We start from the raw sequence: 23,541 nt of genomic DNA on the forward strand, positions 1-23,541 counted from the left end.
TGATACATTCACTTCATCTCCTTTTGTTTGCTCTCCTATTCCTGAGCCCCTGGAGGAATTTCTGGTTCCCTCTCCTCCTGCTATGAATCAAAGGGATCTCGTGGTCGGCTCTCTTCCTATTCAGATCTCCTCCTCATCTCCGACTCCTGTCAAATCTCTTTCTTCTGATCCAAAAGGAAAAGATCCTATTCTCATGTCTACTCCGGTTAACTCGTCTTCTGAGTCCCCGGTCAATAGATTCGACAGTGATATTGACTTTCTCCTCCATAGAAAATCTCTGGAACTTGAGCCTTTGACCATTCATAAACCTTCCAGCCCGTCCTATCTTGTCATTAGTCCCAAATCAGCAAAGAATATTACTGTCAGAAAGAAACATAAGGGTGGTAGCCCCCATTTTAGAGGGAGATCTATTGTTTTTGAGCATGGCGTGAGAAATTTATCTTTAGTGGAAGTTCCTGTTCTGGATTCAACAGAGTTTCAGCCTCTTAGAGCATGTGTGGCTGGCGAGTCATCCAAATGACATTCCTTGCCTCAATGAATATCAGGGGCTTGGGCGCATCTCCTAAATACAATGCGCTCAAAGAAATTTTCTTTTCAGCTCATCCTAAAATCATCTTTATACAGGAAACCATGCACCCCAACTATGTGTCTATAGCTTTCTTTAGGAGAATGTTCCCTTCGTGGTTTATGGTTGCCACTGAAGCAAATGGCCAGTCGGGTGGTCTTGCGGTCCTATGGGACCCTGCTTGGATTAAGGCAAAAGCTTTTAAATGCTGTGCAGGAATATTAATTTCGGCTTCTATCAGAGGCCAGACCATAGTTCTCAATATGCTAAATGTCTATGCTCCATATAAGAATAGACTCTCTTTTTGGGAGAGGCTCTTTGCCTCGCAAATTCTTGAGATCGAATCATTGATGATAGCAGGTGACTTAAATCTGACTCTCAGTTCTGATGAATGCTGGGGTAAATGCAGGAAAATAGACCCTCTGGCTGACAGACTCAGGAAGGAATTACTGAATAAGAATCTGGTGGACATACTGCCCAATAAAATGAAGCCTACCTGGGATAACAACAGGACTGGGGAGGCCTATATCGCAAAGAGAATCGATAGATTTATCATCCACTCAAGCATTATTGGGAAATTGGGAATGCCAGTATCGTCTATTGGGAATGACTACACTTCTGATCACAGACCCATTTTCCTTGAATGGCGTGGTATAGATGTCAGGCTCGGTTACTCATTTAAATTCAACAGGATCCATTTAGATGACCCATCTTTTAATGAAATCATCACAAGCAAATGGAAGGAACTCCTGGAATCGGAGATGGCTCCATTCATGACATTTCGTGAAAAGATGGGATGCCTGAGGTCTGTGGTAAAGGATTGGAAAATCCGAAGGAAAATGATGGACAAACAAGAGTTAAATAATATCCAAAAGGAACTGGATTCCCTTTTAGATACAGCAGATCTGAATAACCTGTCTCCAGATCTGAAATGCAGAATAAGAAAACTAGAGAAAAGGAAACAATTGATTTTGTTAAAGGAGGAGGCTACATGGAGACTTAAGAGCAGAGCCATCTGGCTCAAAGAGGGGGACAAGAATACGAGGTTTTTTCACAATTATGCAAATGTTAGAAGAGAGAAAAATTCTATATGGAGGATCAGAGATGACATGGGAAATGTTCTCCAATCTCAGAATGAAATCTCGGCGGAGGCAACGAGATTTTTCCAGAATCAATACAGAAGAAGGGAAGTAACCTTTCAAGATGCTCTATGGGGCATTGAACTGGTTCCGGAAATGTTTGATGACTCGGCAAATGAAAATTTCATCAAGCTGATCTCTGAAGAAGAACTCCTGAGAGCCATCAAAGCTTTCAAAAAGGATAAAAGCCCTGGGCCAGATGGATGGCCAATTGAATTTTTCTCACTTCTTCGACCTTTTCGAAGTGGATCTATTGCGGATGGTGGATGCATCCCGGATGGCGGGAAGCATTCATAGTGCTATCTCCTCCACCTTTATTGCTTTAATTCCTAAAAAGGAAAGCTCTGATTCCTTCCATGATTTCAGGCCTATCTCACTCTGCAATATCTGTTCAAAATTATCCCAAAAATTATTGCGGAAAGGATGAAGCCCATTCTAAATTCCTTCATCTCTAGGGACCAGCATGTGTTCTTAAAGGGCTGTATCATCTTGGATGCTGTTGCCATGACCCAGGAAAGTCTGTTCTCAATGTTGTCAAAAAATTTGGATGTGGCCATTCTCAAGATTGATCTGCAAAAAGCCTATGATTGTGTAGACTGGGGCTTCTTAAGAATCCTGCTGGCCAAAATAGGATTGAAATCTCAGAGCATCAACTGGGTGATATCTTGCGTTGAGAATGTCAGATACTCAGTCATTGTAAATGGAATTTCTTCGTCTTTCTTTCAAGCGGAGAGAGGTCTCCGACAGGGATGTCCCCTCTCTCCACTGCTCTTCATCCTGGTAATGAACTCTCTCAGTCTGCAGATAAATAAAGCAGTTGAGGACAAGAAATGTCGCCCGGTTAAGATATGCAAGGACATTTCCCTCTCTCACAATCTCTTTGTAGATGATGTCCTCATCTTTGCTATGCTTTGTAGGGCTTCTTGGGCATGCCTAAATGATATCCTTGTAAATTTTCAGAAAGCAACTGGTCTGTTTATCAATAAGGAAAAATCATCTTTGTTTCATAATGATTCTAACATGGAAATCGTTCTTTGGATTTCTGAGTTGATGGGCATTGCTCATTTTTCGATCAAGGATGGGATTAAATATTTGGGTTTCAACCTAAAGGCAAAAGGCAATTCCAAGAAGGATTGGCAATGGTTATTGGACCGTTTTTATAAAAAGATCTCAGGCTGGGAGTTAAAATTTCTTTCTTTAGCTGGCAGATTCATTTTAGTACAGGTTGTTCTATCTCAACTAGCAGTTTATTGGGCTCACATCTTCTTTCTCCCTGCTAGTATTATTAACCGAATGAACAATCTGGCAGCCAATTTCCTCTGGGGTGGTCAAGTTATTCAGAGCAATTTCCACTTAGTCAAGATGGCTTCTATATCAAAACCAAGAAAGCTGGGGGGTTGGGGTCTTTTAGACATGCGCTCTTTCGGGAAAGCACTTCTCTGCAAATCTCTCTATAGAGGTATTTTTGGCGAAGGGCCATGGAGCAAGGTTATAAGGGCGAAATATTTAAAAGGCAGAAGCTTAGAGTTCTGGTACAGAAGACGCTCCATTGGCATTAGAAAGGGATCGACTATCTGGCAAAGCCTCAGGAAAGTCCATCCTTTCTTCATGAAAAATCTTCGATGGACTTTATGCTCAGGATCTAGTATGCTTATCGGTTTTGACTCTATTTCAAATGGTCTGGACTTCTCTTTCCCTTCTTCGCTGATATGCTTTCTTCATAGACAGGGATGTTTCACATGGGACAAACTGATCAAATCCTGGTCAGGCCCAATCCCTGTCTGGAGGGATGGAGAGGATCTGCTTTTGCCTCAATCGCTGATCCCTCTCTGGTTCTCTGTTAAAGAGAGACTAAATAGCCTGGGGATTTTTCGAGCAGGTACAAAGGATGCCTTGGTATGGTCTCTTCCTAAAGCAAAACTGCCAGTTCGCATAAAGGATATCTATGCTGCAATGGTCTCGGTTCTCGCTGGGAGTCCTGGTCTGCTCTTCCCTCCATGCCTTTGGGAGGCGGCATGTCCTCTTAAAATGATTATTTTTTCTTGGCTAGTTTTTGGGAACAAGAATCTTACATGGGAGGTTCTTCAAAGGAAAAACTGGCAGGGTCCCAGTAGATGTGCTATGTGCCACAATGCAGAGGAATCAAACATGCATATGTTTTTTCAATGCGCCTCGTCCCTCCATATCTGGTATGAACTTTCTTTAGTTTTTGGTTTTCCTTACCTTATCTTTCCTTCTGTACAGGATGGTTATAAGTGGTGGAGTGGGCAATGTCTATCCTGGAGATCATTGTTCATCATTGCTGTTTGGTTCTTATGGAAATGGAGAAACGCTCAAATTTTTCAAGAATCAAAGGAGCCCCTTCATGCAACTCTTCAGCGTATTATGGCATGCCATGACTCTTTTCATCAGGTCGACACTCAGCCAAAAAAAGCCTGCAAAAAGGAGCTAGGAATCTTTTCCTATCAGACCCCTGCCGCGTTCTTTGATGGAGCTGAACGCAACCATTGTTGTGGCTGCGGGGTTGTCATTGTTATAAGTGACAACCTTCACTATTCTTTATCTTGGCATGGTGGTTTTGGCTCAAATTCTCTGGCGGAGGCTAGGGCTCTCTCGGGGCTGCTTGTTTTCTGTGTCTTCTTGGGCATACAGTCTATATCGATCTTTGGAGACTCAAAATCGCTCATTGATCATGTTAATGGTTTGAGTCTTATTAACTGTCCACATCTCCTTGGATGGTTAAGCCGCATCAGCTTCTTTAGCAACTTAATTAACCGGATTAGGTTTCAACATATTCCTCGTTCCCGGAATGCCCAGGCTGATATCCTCTCAAAGGATGGTCTCAGCATGCAACCTGGTCTGTGCTCATTATCAATCATGCTTGATGGTTGCTCTTTCCTCATACAGGATTTTAGCATTAATGGAATGTGACTCTCATCCATGCAAGGGCCGCAAGTTCTCTATGAATGTGTATTATCATGCAATCTTTTGCTGTTTTTGTTTCTTTTGCGATAGAATGTTTATTGTATCATCTTCGGATAATACAGGTTATGTATATGTTTCTGTCATAAGTTTCGGATGATCCTGGAAATCTGGCCTTTATTTAGTATCAGCATCTGGGCTTCTCTTGCCCCCAAATCTTGTTATGTAATGCAGATCTTTATATTTTCTTAATATAAATCTATGATGGTTTTTTTCCTCTGAAAAAAAAAGACTATTTCACAACTAATTGAATTTGACCATTATTTAATTTTTAAATTATATAATCATTCAATTTATAATTAAACTTAATGAATAAACAACTAAAAATATATTTTAAAATCAGACAATTATCAATTTCAATTAAACTTTTTATTTATTTGAGGAAGTTACACAATATTTTCAATTTGATTGTGCTATTTTCATTTTCGCTGGTATAATTTCACTGTGAAGTTAATTAATTAATGAGTTAATATTGCAGTTTTCAAGTTCTCGTAAGTGTAATTGTTTTTTTACTAATTGATGTTGTATTTCCCTTCAAATTCAGATAATATCACAATATTAATTTAAAAATGTTGAATTAAATATATATGTGTGATGCATTTCTTTTCAAACGAGATAATATCAAGATATTGATTTAAAAATAAAACGCAAATAATATCAAGATATTGATTTAAAAATGTTGGATAAGTGTGATTGAAATTAACACAATTTATCTCTAGGCACCTTTTAGAACAATTGCTAATTTTATTTGTGTTAACAACTTTCACTTAAAATAGAGTAAACGTAAACCTTGTAAATTTTAACGGGACCTTGCCCATGAGGACGTTTCCAATTTTTTTTGGGATCCTCAAACACACACATTTATGGGATTAAGGTGAATGGCTAGGCGTATTCCAACTCTAAAGAGCGAAGTATTTAGGAACATTGCCCCATTTCCAACTCTAAAGAACGAGGTATGTGGTGAACATCGCCCCACTTTCTGGGTTGGACCCCATTTAGATAAAGATAGCGTTCAGAGCAGTTGGACAACCGGAGACAATCATGAAAACCAAAGCCAAAGAAGCTATGAAGGGTCCACGAGGCCGAGAGGAGAAGCCGGCTCCAGAAGGAGAAGCCCAAGCTCTTAATCAGGATAAGTTGGAGATCTCACAGGACATCGCAAGGAGAGCTTTTCTGCTTTTTATTTTTTCTTCAGTTTCATTTTTATTGGTTTTTGGCATGGCCACTGATTTTACAAGGAATTTTGCTCTGCAACAGGTGAATGCAAAGAAGAGGGTTCGCCATCATGGAAGAAGGTGAAACGAGGAGGGTTTGTGCAAGTCTGAGGGATCAGCCTCATTCTTCGTCTGGAATCAGGTTGATATACATTTATCATTTTCTTTCTATGTATGCATTCTGTCATTACCTATTTTTCGACACAGAAAAAGAAAACAACTAGGTAAATCCCCGTAAGATAGTGAGGTTAGTATTTAGAAATCTGATGTCATCTTGTGGTTGATAGTATGAACTAGGTATATATTCTTTCATTAATACAGAAAAGAAAACGGCTAGTTAACCCCGTAAGGTACTGTGGTTAATATTTAGAAATCCGAAATCATCCAGTGGTTAATATCCAGAGCTAGCTAGATGATTACGTTGGCCAGTCATGGTATAGCTTTTAATTATAATTTTACTTTTGTATTAGCAGTGTTGTGCATACAGCCGTTCATGCTGTTATTTTTTAGTTAGTTGTTTCTAGTTTTGTATTTTTTGTTTCACATCGTGTTTTAACTATTGGCTTTGGGGGCCTAAATGTTTGAATTTAATTAGTAGGTTGAATTTAGTTGGGCAGTAGATTGAATATAGGGGCTTCAATGTTTTACATTATATCCAGCTGTTTATAGCTTCGTTCTTTGTTTCATATTCTTGTGTGTAAAGATCACCCGTTTCAGGCAGGTCAATCCAGACTGCTCTTATGCTAGAGGTATCTAGTAGTTTGGGAGAGTTGCAGGTATAAGGAGACCCGCACAAATAATGTAACACTAGGAAGGACCGTAACCCTGTTCAACCATAAGTGGTTTGTCTTATGTCTGTAGTCAATGAATGATTTGTTTTTTCTAATTTGTTAAATTAGCTTGTCTGATTTATAATTTGGGCTCTATTGTTAAACTAGGGTCATTAACATCGTCACATTATGTTTCAATCGTTAAATTTTGGAGCTGAATTTAATTTGTGCTAGATTTAATTTGTAGACTGAATTTAGTTAGATGGTATATTGAATATAGGGGCCTTGATGATTTTCCACAGTTTGTACATGTACAACAATTTTTCGGTCATTATTGTCTTTAATATAATCAAATTCAATATTGAAAGCTTAAATTGCTAAGAAAGTTGATAAGTTTGTGACACGGGATCTTAAATTGTCCCTCAGCCAGCAAGTTGGCCAAACAGATCCATAGGGTCTACTTTGGAATCTTCTATTAAAAATATAAACTGCTGAAATGATTGTAAAGATCATGTTTCTAAAGCATCTATTTTCCAGCAGGTTTGCCAGGTCAACTCATAGGGTCCATTTTCTTTGTGATATTAGATTTAATTGATGATCCTGGTCTATTAAATAAATTTTGTCCTCTAAATGTTGAAGCTGGTGTTGCACTAATGCAGGAACAAATATAATTTCAGCCAATAGTTAAAGCCTTAAAAATAATTGGGTTTGGGTTTTATATGAGTTAGCCATTAATAATGCAGAACCAAAAAAATCCATGAAAATACTGTTTTTGTTCACTTCTTGTTCATACATATTAGCCTATCTCATTGTCATCTATCCTTTTTTTATTTTATTTAAAAACATTTAATGATGCACCCTACCCTCGAGCTGGTAGGCAACGGTGAGTTTTCCTCATGCTTCACGAAGAGCCTGAACCTCAATTGGCTTATGAAGAGTGAACATGTCACTAACGGGATTGAACCTGGGTGGGAACAAAAACAATTCTTCCTTTCAAATACTCTATCGATCCCAATTGACAAAATGTCATCAATCTTACTGTTTGTGTTACTTCTTGTTCATACATATTAGCCCATCTCAATGTCATCTATCATTTTTTAAATTTTATTTTAAAACATTTATTGATGCACCCTACCCTCCAGCTCATAGGCAATGGTGAGATATCCTCATGGTTCACAAAGAGCGTCAACCACAGTTGGCTTATGAAGAGTGAACGTGTCACTAACAAGTTTTAAACGTGGGTGGGAACAATAACAATTCTTCCTATCAAACACTTGAGCCATCCTAACTAACAAAATACCATCAATCTTATTGCCTGATTGTTCATATTTAAGATGAAAATTCTATATTAAAACTGAATGGAGATAAAACAACCATTGTTCCCCTTTTTCTCTTAGCTTTTCCTTTCTCAATTGTGAACCCGCACTTATCTCATTGAGCTTTTGTGGATCCTCTATTTGGTCTATTTTGAGTCCTCTTGCTCAAGAGACCTTGTTCCTCTCCTTTTGAGGACGTTGTCTCCTTGCCGTCCACCTCCCCTGTGTGCCACATTCCTTCTGGCCCCTCTCTCGTTTAGTTGTCATTGTTATTGCCTAAAATTTTCCTATGCTGACTCCCTTGTCAGTTGTGGTACTCTTTTTTCCCTTTCCTTGATGTGTTGGATCCTGTAGTCCAATTTTCATTACCTGGCCTTTTCCTTGTGAGCATTCCTTGTTACTCCTTGCCTTTCTTTCTTTTTAGTGTTTTGGCCTTTTCCTTGTGAGCATTCCTTGTTACTCCTTGCCTTTCTTTCTTTTTAGTGTTTTTCCCTTTTGTTAGGAAATCCCTTACGACAACTTGCTGCTCCCTTTTTTTTATTTTTATTTTTTAATTTTTATGAGTCTTTTGGATGATAGCAACTTGGTAGCGTCCTCCTCGTAGTATTGCATCTTTTGCTCATGAAGGTAATTTTTTTTGGCTACAGTTACATCCTCTTGTCACTAGTGCTGGTTTGTAAGCTTGTTGCATTTTATTTTGTTGTGTCACCTTTGGCAGGTCTCTTATTTTTGCTTTGCTTTGCATTTTACTCTCTTGTTTTCATATTTGTTTTATATGAATGCTTCCTTTAGTGATGGAATAGCTTGGCTAGCATCCTCCTTTGGTCCTGTTAGATTTTCTAAATGATGGTCAGCAGACTTAGCACTAAAATAATTCCTAAATTACTAGACTGCTGAAACCTGAAAGTCATGCACAACTGCTGTTGTCATATTGCTAAAATATACAAGCACATGCTGCAAAAAACTTAGAGAAGGAACTCATGGGTCTGTCTTAAATCTCTTTACTGTTCTTAAGCAGGAAGAAAAACATAATTGCAGAATACTTGCTAAATCATTGTTAAAAGTAAAAACACAGAAACTCATTAGATGGACTGTGAAGACTTGTTATTGCTTGCTCATAATTCTGCAATGAAATCTGCTACAGGAAAACAGCAGCAAACTAAATTCACTGTTTGCCATTCAAAAACTGAAGAATAAACCTACATCCCTATCTTCTTTCTTACAGACTGAGAAGAAGAGTAGGTACAATGAATCTGGACACATGCACAACAATGCCTCAACTGTAGATGATCCGAGGCATGTAAGCATGCACCCTACCTACTAGACTGGATCTGACTAACTAAACTTATACTTGAGCTAATAATTAGAAAACTGCTAAATAAAAATAAAGTTAACACATGCAACTGCAAGCGCCATCTTTTGCTGAACTGAGAAACAACTTGCAAACTAACACATACTGTTAATTTTCCTTAGGGATATATCGTTCTTTGCTTTGATAATTGCATTACATCATTTATACATAAAATTCACCCTACAGTATTATAACATCATTACATCATGTGCAATTATGTAGAAAGAACAATATCAACAACAATGCAGCGGAACATAAAGTAACAACAGAAGAAAAACAAGCACACATAGAGACACCAGGATTGGTCGGAGACCAGGGCAAAACCCCACAAGGGGGAAAATCTGGAATGCAATTCTTCTTCTTCTTCTATTAGATTTCGTCAATTGTTCAGCTGAGATACAAAGTACATCCATGGAGAAATACATCTTTACAACAGACCCTCTAGGGCCTACCCAGGCCAGTTCACAACTTTGTTTGTGAACTGACATTCGATAAACCATGAGTGCTGCAATCATAATGTCAGGGCAATATCATCATTACAGACATAGCAATACTGTCATCATGAAGATAGGTCATTAGATCACTGGCAGGTTGTATTGTCATTAGGGTTTCACTTGAGGTTTCTGCATATGTCTCAGAAATGCTGTAAGACTATAATATATACAGGAAGCCATTCAATGTCATAATACTGCCCATCATTGAGGCCTTACCGATACATGAATACAATGTCATATGCTTTGCACACTATGCCATACCAAAACTGATACAAGATGTCAGTGAACTGTAAAGGTAATAATGCCCCTGACCTGCAAACTGAACTGCAAACCCTAACTGTTCCATGCATATATTATACTACTGATTCATAACTCAAAGAGAATATGTAATAGATTAGGGCCCTTATCGTTAAGACAATTGAGATCCAATACGTAAATGCCGTATACAATTTCTTATATGTACGATTTATGCCATGCGTACGTATGTGTTGAGCCAAACAGAGAGCAATGAATGTCAAACCATGGATAGAGCCAAACTGTGATGTGACTATAACGTGGTGTCATGACAAAATTGTAGTGTCAATGTGATGCCAAAACCTGTAATATAAATGGGATGCCTGGACCTGTAATATAAATGTGATGCTGAGACAGAAGTTTTATGCGATGCCAAGATACATGTGTGGTGCCTGTCATACATAAGACTGTATGCGATGTACCATAGTGTCAATGCGATGCCAAAACCTGTAATATAAATGGGATGCCTGGACCTGTAATATAAATGCGATGCCAAGACAAAAGTTTTATGTGATGCCAAGATACATGTGTGGTGCCTGTCATACATAAGACTGTATGAGATGTGCCATATATATGTGCAATGCCTGTATGAAAGACTGAGCGTTGTCCATATAAAAGACTGTACGTGACCCATATAAAAGACTGTGCATTGCCCATTTCACAAAGTGATGACCATTCACCGTTGCATATATAGGAACCATATTTCTGCATTATATATGCAATGCCGTGATCTATTGAACGAGCCATGATAGCTACAGAGCGAGTCACACAAGAAGCGAGCAACTGATTGCGATACGGGCCACTGAAATGAGTTATGCGATCCACAAAAAACGACTTCCATGTTGAAATATGTAACTGTTCTATCTTCGTAATGACATATGTAATCATGATTTTATGTATTTGATGTGCAGAAAAATAAATTTATTATTGTCATTCTTGAGGCATAGGTTTCGTGCGCAAGGAAAATTTATTTATAGGTCAAGCACCCATTGAGTGATTCTAGGGCTTGTCATTGAGTCTACAAGTCAATTGATTCATTGTCATGTATGGCAGACCCTTTAGGCTTTTGGGCATGTTACATCTTGTAAAGAAATTTTATGTAAAGTCAAAAGTGTCAAATAGACCCTCCAAGACCTTGTCATCATCAAAAGAACAAGTCGACCTTCATGAGTGGACAAGTCGGCCTAAAGGCAGCAATTCGACCTAGAAAGAAGCCTATATCTAAGAAGACTTCAACCTTATCTGAACACCATCCAATCAGCTCTCAAGAAGTTCGATCTAAGAAGAGAAGAGGACAAAAAAGGAAGCCAAATAACTAACAAAGAAGGAAAAGGAGAAAGCGAAGTTTTGGGCTAATATCCTTCACACGTGCGAGAGAATTATGGCACCTATTGCAGCAGCTAGATTGAATTGCAGACTTGCTACAAGAAGTTGAGTTAAAGTATGCGTTGCAAGCTGAGTTCCATAGAAAGAAGAACCAATTCAAGCGAAGAACAAAAGAGGAATAAATCACCATCTACTCCACACATGCAAGAGCTAGGGTTGCTGCAGAAGAAATTGCCATTAGAGGAATTTTGAAGTCTAAAATGGGTCTGCTAAGAAAAATGTACAACCAAAATAAACTTTATAAGAACCAATAGGATTCAAGATGATGATGTCAACCATGGGGGATGATTCACCATTTTTGGAGTAAAAAAATAAAAAGATTAAAAACTACTAAAACAATAAAACTATTTTTTCAACTCGTATTTTCAACTTGTTTCCCTCATTTTTACTCAAATTTCAAGTAGAAGTACTTGTTGGATGCAAAATTCAATTCCTCATCCAAAGAGTATCCATGTTGCATACTTTTGATGGACTTTGCTACACGAAAAATGAGAAATACATGAAAAACGTGATTGCAATCACGTTTTTTCATGTATTTCTCATTTTTTTCATGTAGCAGGTTCTATTGAAAGTATGCAACATGGGTACTCCTTGCATGAAGAATCAAATTCTGCATCCAACGAGTGTTCTTGCTTGAAATTTGAGTAAACCCATAGCGAGATAAGTTGAAAATACGAGTTGAAAAAATAATGTTTTTTTTTTGTTATTGTTATATTTCCCTCTAAAAATTTGATGATGTAATATAATCTTATTTTATTATTTCCACTATTATTTTATAATTTCCTTAGGAGGCCCATTTTAGACCTCAAAATTCCCTAATGTGGGGGTTGAAGTTGCAGAAGAATCCGTCGAGGGTCGAAGTTGCTGAAGAAACTGCTGGGGGTCGAAGTTGCAGAAGTTGTTGGAGTCGACGTTGCTAGAGAAAATGAAAGCTCATCAAGGAGGAAGGATTGTCTTGGTCTTGGAGGGGACTTTGACAAAGGTCCTAGGTCTTGGAATTTGTCATTTGAAGTTCTATAAGAAGAGAAGAGTTCTTGTGGGTTTTCCTCTCAAGAGGAGAGGTTTTGGCCCTGGCTGATAACCTATATCTTGTGTCCTATTTTCTCATTGATCTTCATTGTTTGGTAGCTGTTTGATGATAGAAAATACTAATAATAATCAAGCGAAAGAAGAAGCTAATCAAGTTAAGTAAAAATGCATCACAAATAGTTATCAAAGTAAGAGAAATCACCTAATCCATCTGCCTCTAGATTTCTCAACATTCCATATGTAGGTATCTGCAAGCCTCAGATAATAATACGTGCCGCAGTAAACAAATAATACGAACCATGAAAAACATCGTTGACCAAGTGCGATTTACTCAAAAGACCAAAATCGAGTTGTATGATGCTCACTTAGAGAAGGGATTCTTATTTATATACTTTGAGGTGCCTTTCTATTCCAATCTAAGATATCCATATCCAAAGAGTGTTCTCGCTTGAAATTTGAGTAAACCCATAGGGAGATAAGTTGAAAATACGAGTTGAAAAAATAGTAGGTTCTATTTTTTTATTTTTTATTTTTCCCTCTAAAAATTTGATGATGTAATCTAATCTTATTTTATTATTTCCACTATTATTTTATAATTTCCTTAGGAGGCCCATTTTAGACCTCAAAATTCCCTAATGTGGGGGTTGAAGTTGCAGAAGAATCTACTGGGGGTTGAAGTCGCTGAAGAAACTGCTGGGGGTCGAAGTTGCAGAAGTTGTTGGAGTCGAGGTTGCTAGAGAAAATGAAAGCTCATCAAGGAGGAAGGATTGTCTTGGTCTTGGAGGGGACTTTGACAAAGGTCCTAGGTCTTGGAATTTGTCATTTGAAGTTCTATAAGAAGAGAAGAGTTCTTGTGGGTTTTCCTCTCAAGAGGAGGGGTTTTGGCCCTCGTTGATAGCCTATATCTTGTGTCCTATTGTCTCATTGATCTTCATTGTTTGGTAGCTGTTTGATGATGGAAAATACTAATAATAATCAAGTGAAAGAAGAAGCTAATCATTTTAAGTAAAAATGCATCACAAATAGTTATCAAAGTAAGAGAAATCACCTAATCCATCTGCCTCTAGATTTCTCAACATTCCATATGTAGGAATCTGCAAGCCTCAGATAATAATACGTGCCACAGTAACCAAATAATACGAACCATGAAAAACATCGTTGACCATGTGCGATTTATTCAAAAGACCAAAATTGAGTTGTATGACGCTCACTTAGAGAAGGGATTCTTATTTATATACTTTGAGGTGCCTTTCTATTTCAATCTAAGATATCCATATCATTATTCTTCTTCTCAGGAAGAGGAGGCAGAGGAATGTCCCTTGCTTTCCCAAGGGAAACATATTTGCCAAATGTTACATCCCTACTAATTTCAACTTTCCTTTGACTAGAAATATATATTCTAAATGCTTTAGAATTTTCACAATATCTAACGAATGTACCTTTTCTTCCTGTGGTTTCCAGCTTGTTTCTTTTGTCCTTCGGCACATGGAAATATACGGGACAACCAAAGAAACTGTGATGGCTAACATTGGGCTTCACATTTGTAAATACTTCTTCGGGAGTCTTGTTGTCCAATGCTTGATGAGGCACCCTATTTTGAACATAAACTGCAACATTCGTTGCTTCTCCCCAAAGGAACTTCAACAACTTTTGATCATGGAGCATGGCACATGCAACTTCTACAATAGACTTGTTCTTTCTTTCAGCTACTCCATTTTGTTTGGGATTATAGGGCACAATCGTCTCTTTCTTAATCCCTTTCTTCTTGCAAAAATCTATGAACTCATTTGAAATGTACTCTCCACTGTTGTTGTACTTGAAGATTTTAATTTTCTTCCCTGTTAGATTTTCGACCAAAGATTTGAACGCTTTGAACATTTCAAAGGCTTCATCCTTATTCTTCAAGTAATATATCCTTGTCTTCCTTGAGAAATCATCAATGAAGGTGATGTAGTAGAGATGATCACCAATAGAATGTACGAGCATTGGTCCACATATGTCAGAATGAATGAGTTGGAGGATGTCATTTGTCTTATTCTCGCTAGAGGGGAATGGTCCCCTAGTCTTCTTTCCATTGGCACAACCTGTACATACTCCGTCATGTTGGGCTTGAACATCGAGAATTCTAGAGACTAACTTCTTCAAGTTTGTAAGAGCATCATAATGTAGATGGGCCAATCTTCGGTGCCAGAGTTCACTTAGATGACTAGTATGATGGACCAATGTTAGAAGAGGTCTTCCAGTGACTATATAGAGTCGTTCAAATCTTGATCCCAATGTGAATGCATTTCTCATAGAGGATCCAATAGGCCAAGTAAGAACCTTTCCCTTGATGAAAGCAACCCTCATCACTTTGTCTTCCAAAGCATATATTGTTAAATTTAGGTATGTTCTATGCTTAGAGCAATTTACTTCAATTTTTTATATTAGCCCAATGACAATATTCAGATTAGCAATCACATCAGCATCATAGTAAAGTGCAGATAGAACATATACATAAACAGTAGAAGACAAGCCAAGACAAGAGGACACAAGATGTGGCACCATCGAGGGACAAACCCCAATGTGGGGAAACCTTTGATCAATTCTTCTTATATTCTTCAATAGTTCAGCAGAGAGAAAGAGATAGAGTACAATGTTTAGAAGTCAATACTTGACTTGCCAAATAGGAGATCAAAGATCTTCTCCGTGACGATGACATAATGAGGCTGCAATTCTGATACCAAGGACTAAAGATATGCAACATAAGATAGGTATAGAAAAACTCAACCAATTACCTAGAATACCGAGGCTTTCCTTTAATAAGACTCTCCTTCCTTTGCTGCTTCACTGATCATGACAAGGCTGCTAATCTGGCACCTTTCATATGCTGCAGGGACTGGTGCATTTCATGGCAGACCTGATCACTGGTTAGGGCACAAGCTCTGAGTGCCTCAACACCCTAAACACATCCAACAGTCCACCTATTGACTGCGGCTAGCCTTCATACGGTCCCTCCAACTACACGCTGCCTTATAGGGCTGCTATCCTTCTGAACGCAACACTTAAAGGCCTCCAACTGCTGGCTATGGCCTGTGGCCTAGCCCAACAGTGGACTGTAACTTTGGTCCCTTCAAACAGTGACCCAATCAGCTCTTAAACAACATTCCCTTGCTCCTCCTTTAAGCGGCTTCTACTGCCCTGCAAATTGAGCTCAAGAACAACCTTATCATGCCCAAACAACCTTGACTTAGACCACGTTGTCACCTACATCAATGTCGCTTTAACACATATTCTTCACACTGTTGTAGTACTCCTTTTTGCTGCAGCTAGGTCCACACTTCTTGCTGCGTCTAAGGGTCCCTTTCAAGCTGTGTTTAGGGCTCCTCAAACAACGTCTTTAGGCCTTCTTAATTGACTGCAGATTAAGGTCTCTTCTAGACATGCGACTAGGGCTCTTTAGGGCTTCCTTTAACAGCGTATTGAAGCTCCCTTAGATAACGTATAGGAGCTCCTCTTGGCTACGGATTAAAGCCTCTCCTTGCTGTGTAGAAGAGCCTCCTCTTGCTGCATATAAAAGCCTCCTTGAATGTGTAGATTTCTCCTCTTGACTGCGGCCAGATCCTTCTCTTTTCCTGTGGTTATGTCTCCTCCCTTTAGGACTGCGTATAGGGCTGCAATTAGGGCTCTTACCTTAAGACCTCTCTTTCCACCAAAACCCAAATGAGTGGAGTGAGAGATCACAAGAGATGAGTGTATGAAATGACTTGAAGACCTCTTCTATATATATTGCAACGTTGAGGATAAGTTGGGGTAATTTGGTCGTTGACCGACCTTGACAAATTGTCAAATAACATAAATAAATTCACATCTCCATGAATACATGTCGGAATTGGATGATCTTTAGATCAATCCTACACCTCTTGGTGAGAGGAATCCAAAAAAAATATCAGCTGCCATAAATAAGATGACTCACATGGAGTTTGGCCCTAGTTGCCAATTTAACATATATTGATACCGAATTCTTCTTCAATCCCGACACATATCATGGAGCAAAACAGATTCCCTGAAATCCAAATGAAATTTAACATACCCAAAGACTTTAAGGGGATGAGTGGAGTTGTCTCCAAGAAAAATCTTCAAATTTGACTCCCTCTCTTCCAAATTAGAGAGAACTTCCTTATATCCAGAGAAATGATGAGTGGCTCCACTATCAATCAGTGAACTATCGCACGAATCCAGAGGAGAGGAACTAGTGAGAGCATAAATAAGAATATATTCAAATTGATTGGCAACATTACTTTCATACCTGGAATATCTTGACTTCCTTTGTGGACGATGATCTTCTTCATGATCACTAGGAGCATCTCTTCTTCTTCTTTCATCTCTTCCATTACGATCATTCCTTCAATCATCTCTTCTTCTTCGATCATTAAACCCATTATTGTTGCTTCTAGTGTTGTAGCGTGGACCATTGTTCTTCTTAGGGCAATCTCGAGCATAGTGACCTTTCTTGTGACAATTGTAACATTCAATGTGTGATGATTCTCTTTCATTCCTTTTCTTTGCATTTCGAGGAGGAGGCTTCCTTGAATTTGATGGACATCCTTTTCCTTTCTTCTTCTTGTTATGAGTGACGAATGCAGTGGGCTCTCCTTCATGCTTTTGAATCCTGCCTCTTGAAATCATCCTTGATTCTTCTTGAGTGAGCTTTTCAATAATCTCATCAAATGACAAAAAACTGTTGTTATTGCTTATAGTGGTAATGAAGGTCTCCCAAATAGGAGGGAGACCTCTAAGGGTTACAATCACCAATTCCCTATTAGGCATAGTTTCCCCAACTCTCTGTAATTGATCTCTAAGACAAGATATCCTCATAATATAGGATTGCATAGACTCTCCTTTATCCATCTTCATATCTTTGAATTGATCTTTCAAGGAGATGATTTCATTCAAATTGTTGACTTCATACATGCCAACTAGCTTATCATACATATCCTTAGACTTCTTCAAATTTCCAACATATGCAAGTAATTATTTTGTAAACCATCAGCTATAATTTGCTTTGCTTTTAACTCACCTTTCTTGTACTTGTTCTTGGCAACAGTGGAAGCATTCTCCGGAGGCTCAGGTACCTTTCCTTGAATGTATTCCAAAACATCATTGTTATTAGCTATGATTTCCAACCTGATTTTCCATGCAACAAAGTTAGATGAATTACCCAACTTCTCATTTTCCTTGAAGAAAGAGGAAGACATATTAATTGATTAGATAGACTCCTTCAACTTTTCCAAATATGATTGCTTCAACTCTTGTCTCCTTTTGGGCTTGTCCTTCACCTTAGCTGTGATACCATGTTAATTTTTACCACTGCTCTATGCTGTTTCAATTACTTTAGCCCAATTCAATTCTTCAATTAATAATCTTTTAAATAACAATTAATATTTCCAATCATCAATAGTAATTGAAGATAGAACAATAAATGTAATGAAAAAAGAGACAATCAACGCATTAATAAAAGACATCAGATTTGGTCAAAGACCAGGGAAAAACCCACTACGGGGAAAACCCTTTGAAATTCTTCTTGTATAACTCTTTGAAATTCTTCTTGTATTAGATTGTCATAAAATTTTCAACAGAGTACAATGAACCAATACAAAATCATCCATCAAAGTTAACCCAACAACATTTAGAAATATGTTCCCAGTATCATTATTTATCAGAGACAACTTTTTTCATCTGTAGTCAGCTGTGGTCAATTGTGGTCAAATGTCAAGTTGAAACCCTAGAGCCCAACTACATGGAGTAAGAGTTATACGTGCGGTTGAGAGCTTCCAACCGCATGGATGAGCCTGCGAGCTTGCAGTTGTAATCGAAATTTGCCTGTGTCAAGCCTGCAATTGAAAACCAAAACGTTAAACACATGTGCGAGTTTCGGACCCTGCAATTTTAAACTTGTACGAACCAATATCCGCAAACTAGCCTCAGACCTGTGTGAACCAATCAATGAAGAAGAGAAGAAGAAGTTACTTGGTGATGTCCAAATGAGCTTGAGGTCACTTGTATTATTTATAGGCTTCCAAGGGTGTCCAATTTCCTGTTAGGGTCGACCTATCTTTTTTTGCACATGTGGGCTTTACTTCAAGAATACACTTTCCCTTGTCCAAATTGAGCGCTTCAATAGTCAAAATTGGTCTTCTCAAAAAGAGGAATCTAGTCCCATGATTGAAATTTGTCACTGAGCTGCCAATTTAACAACCAAAACTTTAAAATTCAAATTTCGAAATTTTCTCTTTTGATATCGACATGAAGAACATGTCTTATAATAATTCTTTCAAGGGCTAAACAATGAAAATGACATGAAGAATGCGTTTTACAATTTCATTATATATTTCAAGGACTAAAATACAAATTATGAAAATCGACCATAGCTACAAAATTCAACACAAACAAAATGGAGGTGATGTAGATGATTCTAATTCAATTAATCATATGGATGTTTCTTATGATTGTGAATTAAATTTGTTTACTAATTTTGAACCAACTTCCTATAAAGACACACTCCTCATGATGAATGGAAAGAAACCATGCAAAAAGAGTATGATGCTCTCATAAAGAATGGAACCTGGAAGCTGATAGACCCTCCATTTGGAACCAAACCAATTGGCTTCAAGTGGGTCTTCAAGAACAAGTATAAATCAGATGGCTCACTTGATAAGCACAAAGGAACATTCGTGGCAAAAGGATTTGCACCAAAAGAAGGGGTCAATTGTGAGGAGACTTTTACCCCCACAAAAAAATGGGCAACTCAAAATGGGTTGAAGGTCCATCAAATGGATGTAAAAATTGCTTTTTTGAATGGAGACTTGAAAGAAAATGTTTTCATGTTTCAACCAGAAGGTTTTGTTGTGAAGGGACAAAAACATAAAGTATGTAAACTCCTCAAATCCTTGTATGGCCTAAAACAAACACTAAGAGCTTGGTATGAAAAATTAATCAAGCATCTTCTGAAAATAAATTTCAAACACTTTAATTTTGATACCGCAACTTTATTTGCCAAAAAAAGTTGGCAAAACTGTCTGTCTATCCTGTGGTATATGTAGTTGATCTGTTGATGACAAGGAACAATGAAAATTATTTTGATCCCTAAAGAAAGAATTAAAGAAAGGATTTGAGATGATAGATTTGGGACATCTTCACTACTTTGTGGGCATTGAAGTAACCTAACATTCGAGGTATATATTCCTCTCTCAAAAGAAATACATTGGGAAATTATTGAACAACTTTGTCATGGATGAATGCAATCCTTTGTCCACTCCAATGGAACAAAATTTAAAGCTCACATCTAAAGAAGGAAATGAGTTTGATGATGCAACTAAGTATATACAACTTGTAGAAAGCCTTATCTACCTCACCACTACCAGACCAAATATTTCATTTGCTGTTGGAATCCTTTCCAAGTTTATGCAAAAGCCTTGTGAGGGACACTAATCTGTTGCAAAAGGAGTTCTAAAGTACTTTAAAGGAACTCAAGAGTATGGAGTCAAATATACACAGGTTTATAACTTCAGCTTTATTGGATATTTTGATTTAGACTTTGATGGAGATAAGGAAAATGGAGTATCTACTTAAGGCTATGTTACACGTCTTGGATTAGGACCTGTCTCTTGGAGGTCATGCAAACAGTCATTTCCAAAAGATTCCACAACAAAGATACAATATGCGGTAGTTGTAGAAGCAACCAAGGAGATTATGTGGCTCAGGAAAATTCTTGAAGATTTGCAAGAGAAACAAGTGAACTCTACTCCTCTTTTCATTGACAACACTTGTACAATTAAATTGTCCAAGAATCCAAAATTCCATGATCGAACCAAACATATCAATACAAAATATCATTTGATTGAACATCATGTTGAGGGCAAGACTATTCACCTACGACATTGTTCCACAAATGAGAAAATTGTAGACATCTTCATCAAAGAAGTTGGAAGAGAAAAGTTTGAAAGATTCATAATGATGCTTGGACTCACAAACATCCCTTTAGATTTGGGGTGTGGGGTGGGGGATGTTAGACACCTAATCCTTCGGGATTGGGTGAAATTATGTAAATATGTAAATAGAAAACTTAGTATAGGAAAAGACCCTAGAATGTGAATCCCAAGGGTCACCATTTTGATTGTTTATATTGATGTTTAGCTTAATGGAATTTATCAATTCGAGAGTCACCATTCTGGCTTGACAACTTGGATGAGGAGGATCTCAATAAGAGGCCAAAGTGGTGGCCTAACACCATTAGAGATGCTTGGGTGAGTGAAATGATTGAGGGATGATAATTGAAAGGTAAGAGCAAATAGAAACCAAAAATAATTAACTGTGCTCTTATGGCCAATGTTCAAGGAGTTTATGAGTCATAGGTGTTCGAGGAAGCAATAGTGGAAACTGGATGGGAGAAGGCCATGACAACCAAAAATGAGTTTAATGAAAAATCAAACTTTAGAGCTTCTAGGTCTTCCACTAGAAAATCAACCTATTGGTTGCAAATGGGTATTCAAGGTCAAGTACAAAGTGGATGGCACACTCGACAACTACAAGGAACAATTGGTTGTGAAAGGGTTCTCTCAACAAAAGGCATTGGCTGTGAGGATACCTTTTCTCCTACAATGAATATGAATAACATCTAATTTGTTCTGGCAATGACAACGTAGTTTTACTAGAAGGTCCATCAATTGGACATGAAGAGTGCCTACCTTAGAGGAAATTTGGAGGAATAAGTCTACATCTATCTATCATATGGTTTTCAGGGTCTAAGGGGAGGGAGCATCTTGTTTGTAGACTAAAGAAAGCTCTATATGGCTTGAAGTAGACACCTAGGGCACGGTACATTAAAACTAATAGGTATTTGGGTGAATAGGGGTTTCAACGGAGTCCTTTGGATTCCAATTTATATATCAAAACCATTGATAATGATATCATTGTACTATCCATATATGTAATTGACATCTTATTATAGGTAGTAAGTCAAGTGCTATTGAACATATAATCTAATATGAATAAAGCTATTGGCATGACTGATCTAGGTCTCATAAATTATTGTCTAGGTGTAGAGTTTTGGCAAATAATTAGCAACTTTTTGGTCTCTCAAACAAAATATGCGAAGATTTTTGTTGGCAGGTTCAAAATGATAGATTGCAAAATCTTGTCTAGACTTGTAGAGAAAGGGTTGAAGCCTTCAACCAAGACTGAATTTAAGGCATATTTAATGAGTTAGCCTATAGGTAGCTTGATATACATTATAGCACGACTAGACTTGATTTGAGCTATGTATGTTGTGAGCTTCATTTCCAAATTTATGGTAGCACCAAAAGTAGAACATTGGACTGCAACAAAGAGAATGTCAAGATTTGTGAAATGGGGATTTGACTTTGGGATTGTGTATAAAGCAAAGACCCTAGGTTGTGTGGGTACACATTTAAATTGAGTAGGTTTTGTGGATGACAAAAAAAAACTTTTAGATATATATTTAGCCTTAGCACTGATGTAGTCACATGGACTAACAAGAGCTAGCATGTAATAGATCTTTCATCTCTTTCATGGATGAAAGCATAATATTAAGTAGTGAAAGGACCATGTGAGGATGTTTGGCTTAGGAGGATGCTTTTAGACATGAAGATGTAGCAAATAGGGCCAACAACCCTATTGTATGACAATGAAGGGGTACTCAAACTAGTTGAGGATCCAATTTTCCACAAGTGTACTGAACATGTTTTCATCAAATAACTTGTAGATGATGGATCTATTGAGCTGCAATATTGTCCCCTTCAAAGTTTTTTACCAAGTCTTTGGGTCTTAAAAAATATGTAAAATTTTGAGATAAGCTTGTTTTGGCTAGATCGACCATTAAGGGAGGGTGTTAGACTAATAGTAGATTAATAACTATCCCCTTTAGACTTATAAGGAGGTTTCACGTTCAACAAAACTAGATGATCGAAGTTATTTTTTGGACACGTTGGCCCAATAGGCCTTATGAATTGGTGTGTATTTACTAGTATTCAATTGGAATTGGGATAAGTGTGTGGGTGAATTGAAGTGCATATGCCTTTTGTAGGCAAAGCTTTGGACAACATGAAATGATTTAATGAGATTTGGGATAGATGTTTGACCTTGCCTAAATTTTGGCTAAGGCATGCTTCACTCAACTTGATGATGCATGGTGCGTGGATGGATGATGGACCAGATGGATCAACTTTGGTTATTGCCTTAGGTGAATCTTGAGAACAATTTTGGCATGCTAGCCCAATGTATTGGACAAGGCACATTGCATCATATTGGGGTGCCTTAATCGACAAAATGACTGGGATGCTCTGTGTAGGGTGTTGTTGGATTGCATGGAGTTTTGGTTGTAGAGATAGAATTTTGGATGCCTTCCTATTCTGTCTTACTTGGAATTTGCTTCAAGTTGTTGAGTTGGAGCAAGTCGAGGTTTGTCTTAAAGGAATTTGTCTATTTGAAAATGTGGGAGGATGACCCAATTGGCTAGAGAGGAATCAGGTTAGCCATGTTTTGAGAAAAATTCGAGAATCAACCTATCTAGAGGAAAACAAATGAATAACTATCTTTCGTATAAAAAAACCACTATAGAGTTCATTTGGAATACAGTTGGAGGTGGGGAACATGTTTTTTTCATGCTTTGGATAATTTGAGGGTGCGACATTTGTTCATGCAATGGATGAAGTGGTTGAATCTAAGATGGTGTTTCAGATCCGATAGTTCCAAACAACTAACTTAGAAGGTGAATTGGAATGTTTAGTGTAACTTCAAGGCTTGTTGAAGTAGATTGTTTTCATGGAAGATAGTTGGCTATGGGTAAGATGGTTGTAGAGAACCATTTTGTGGAAGGCAATTGGCTATGTGTAACATTCCTTAATGCCACCCACATGGATATTATTACCATAAAAACATAACATGTATAACATAACCAAAATAGCATACTAACATGCATGAGAGCGATAAACGATAAGCAAC

General features: G+C 37.8%; 1 long non-coding RNA gene across 1 annotated transcript in view; it reads left to right on the forward strand.

Moving 5' to 3' along the window:
• The first annotated feature begins 5,645 nt into the window (after positions 1 to 5,645).
• Positions 5,646 to 23,541, forward strand: part of LOC149190511 (uncharacterized) — a 56,482-nt gene continuing 38,586 nt past the window's right edge. Inside the window, exon 1 of the long non-coding RNA XR_016255993.1 lies at positions 5,646 to 6,042. This is a non-coding gene — a long non-coding RNA (uncharacterized LOC149190511). The remainder of the gene's footprint in view (positions 6,043 to 23,541) is intronic.

Source organism: Pinus tabuliformis, chromosome 3_1 (genome assembly GCF_031772625.1).
Source record: "Pinus tabuliformis cultivar Carrire ecotype Pingquan chromosome 3_1, CPIR1, whole genome shotgun sequence".
Lineage (NCBI taxonomy): Eukaryota > Viridiplantae > Streptophyta > Pinopsida > Pinales > Pinaceae > Pinus > Pinus tabuliformis.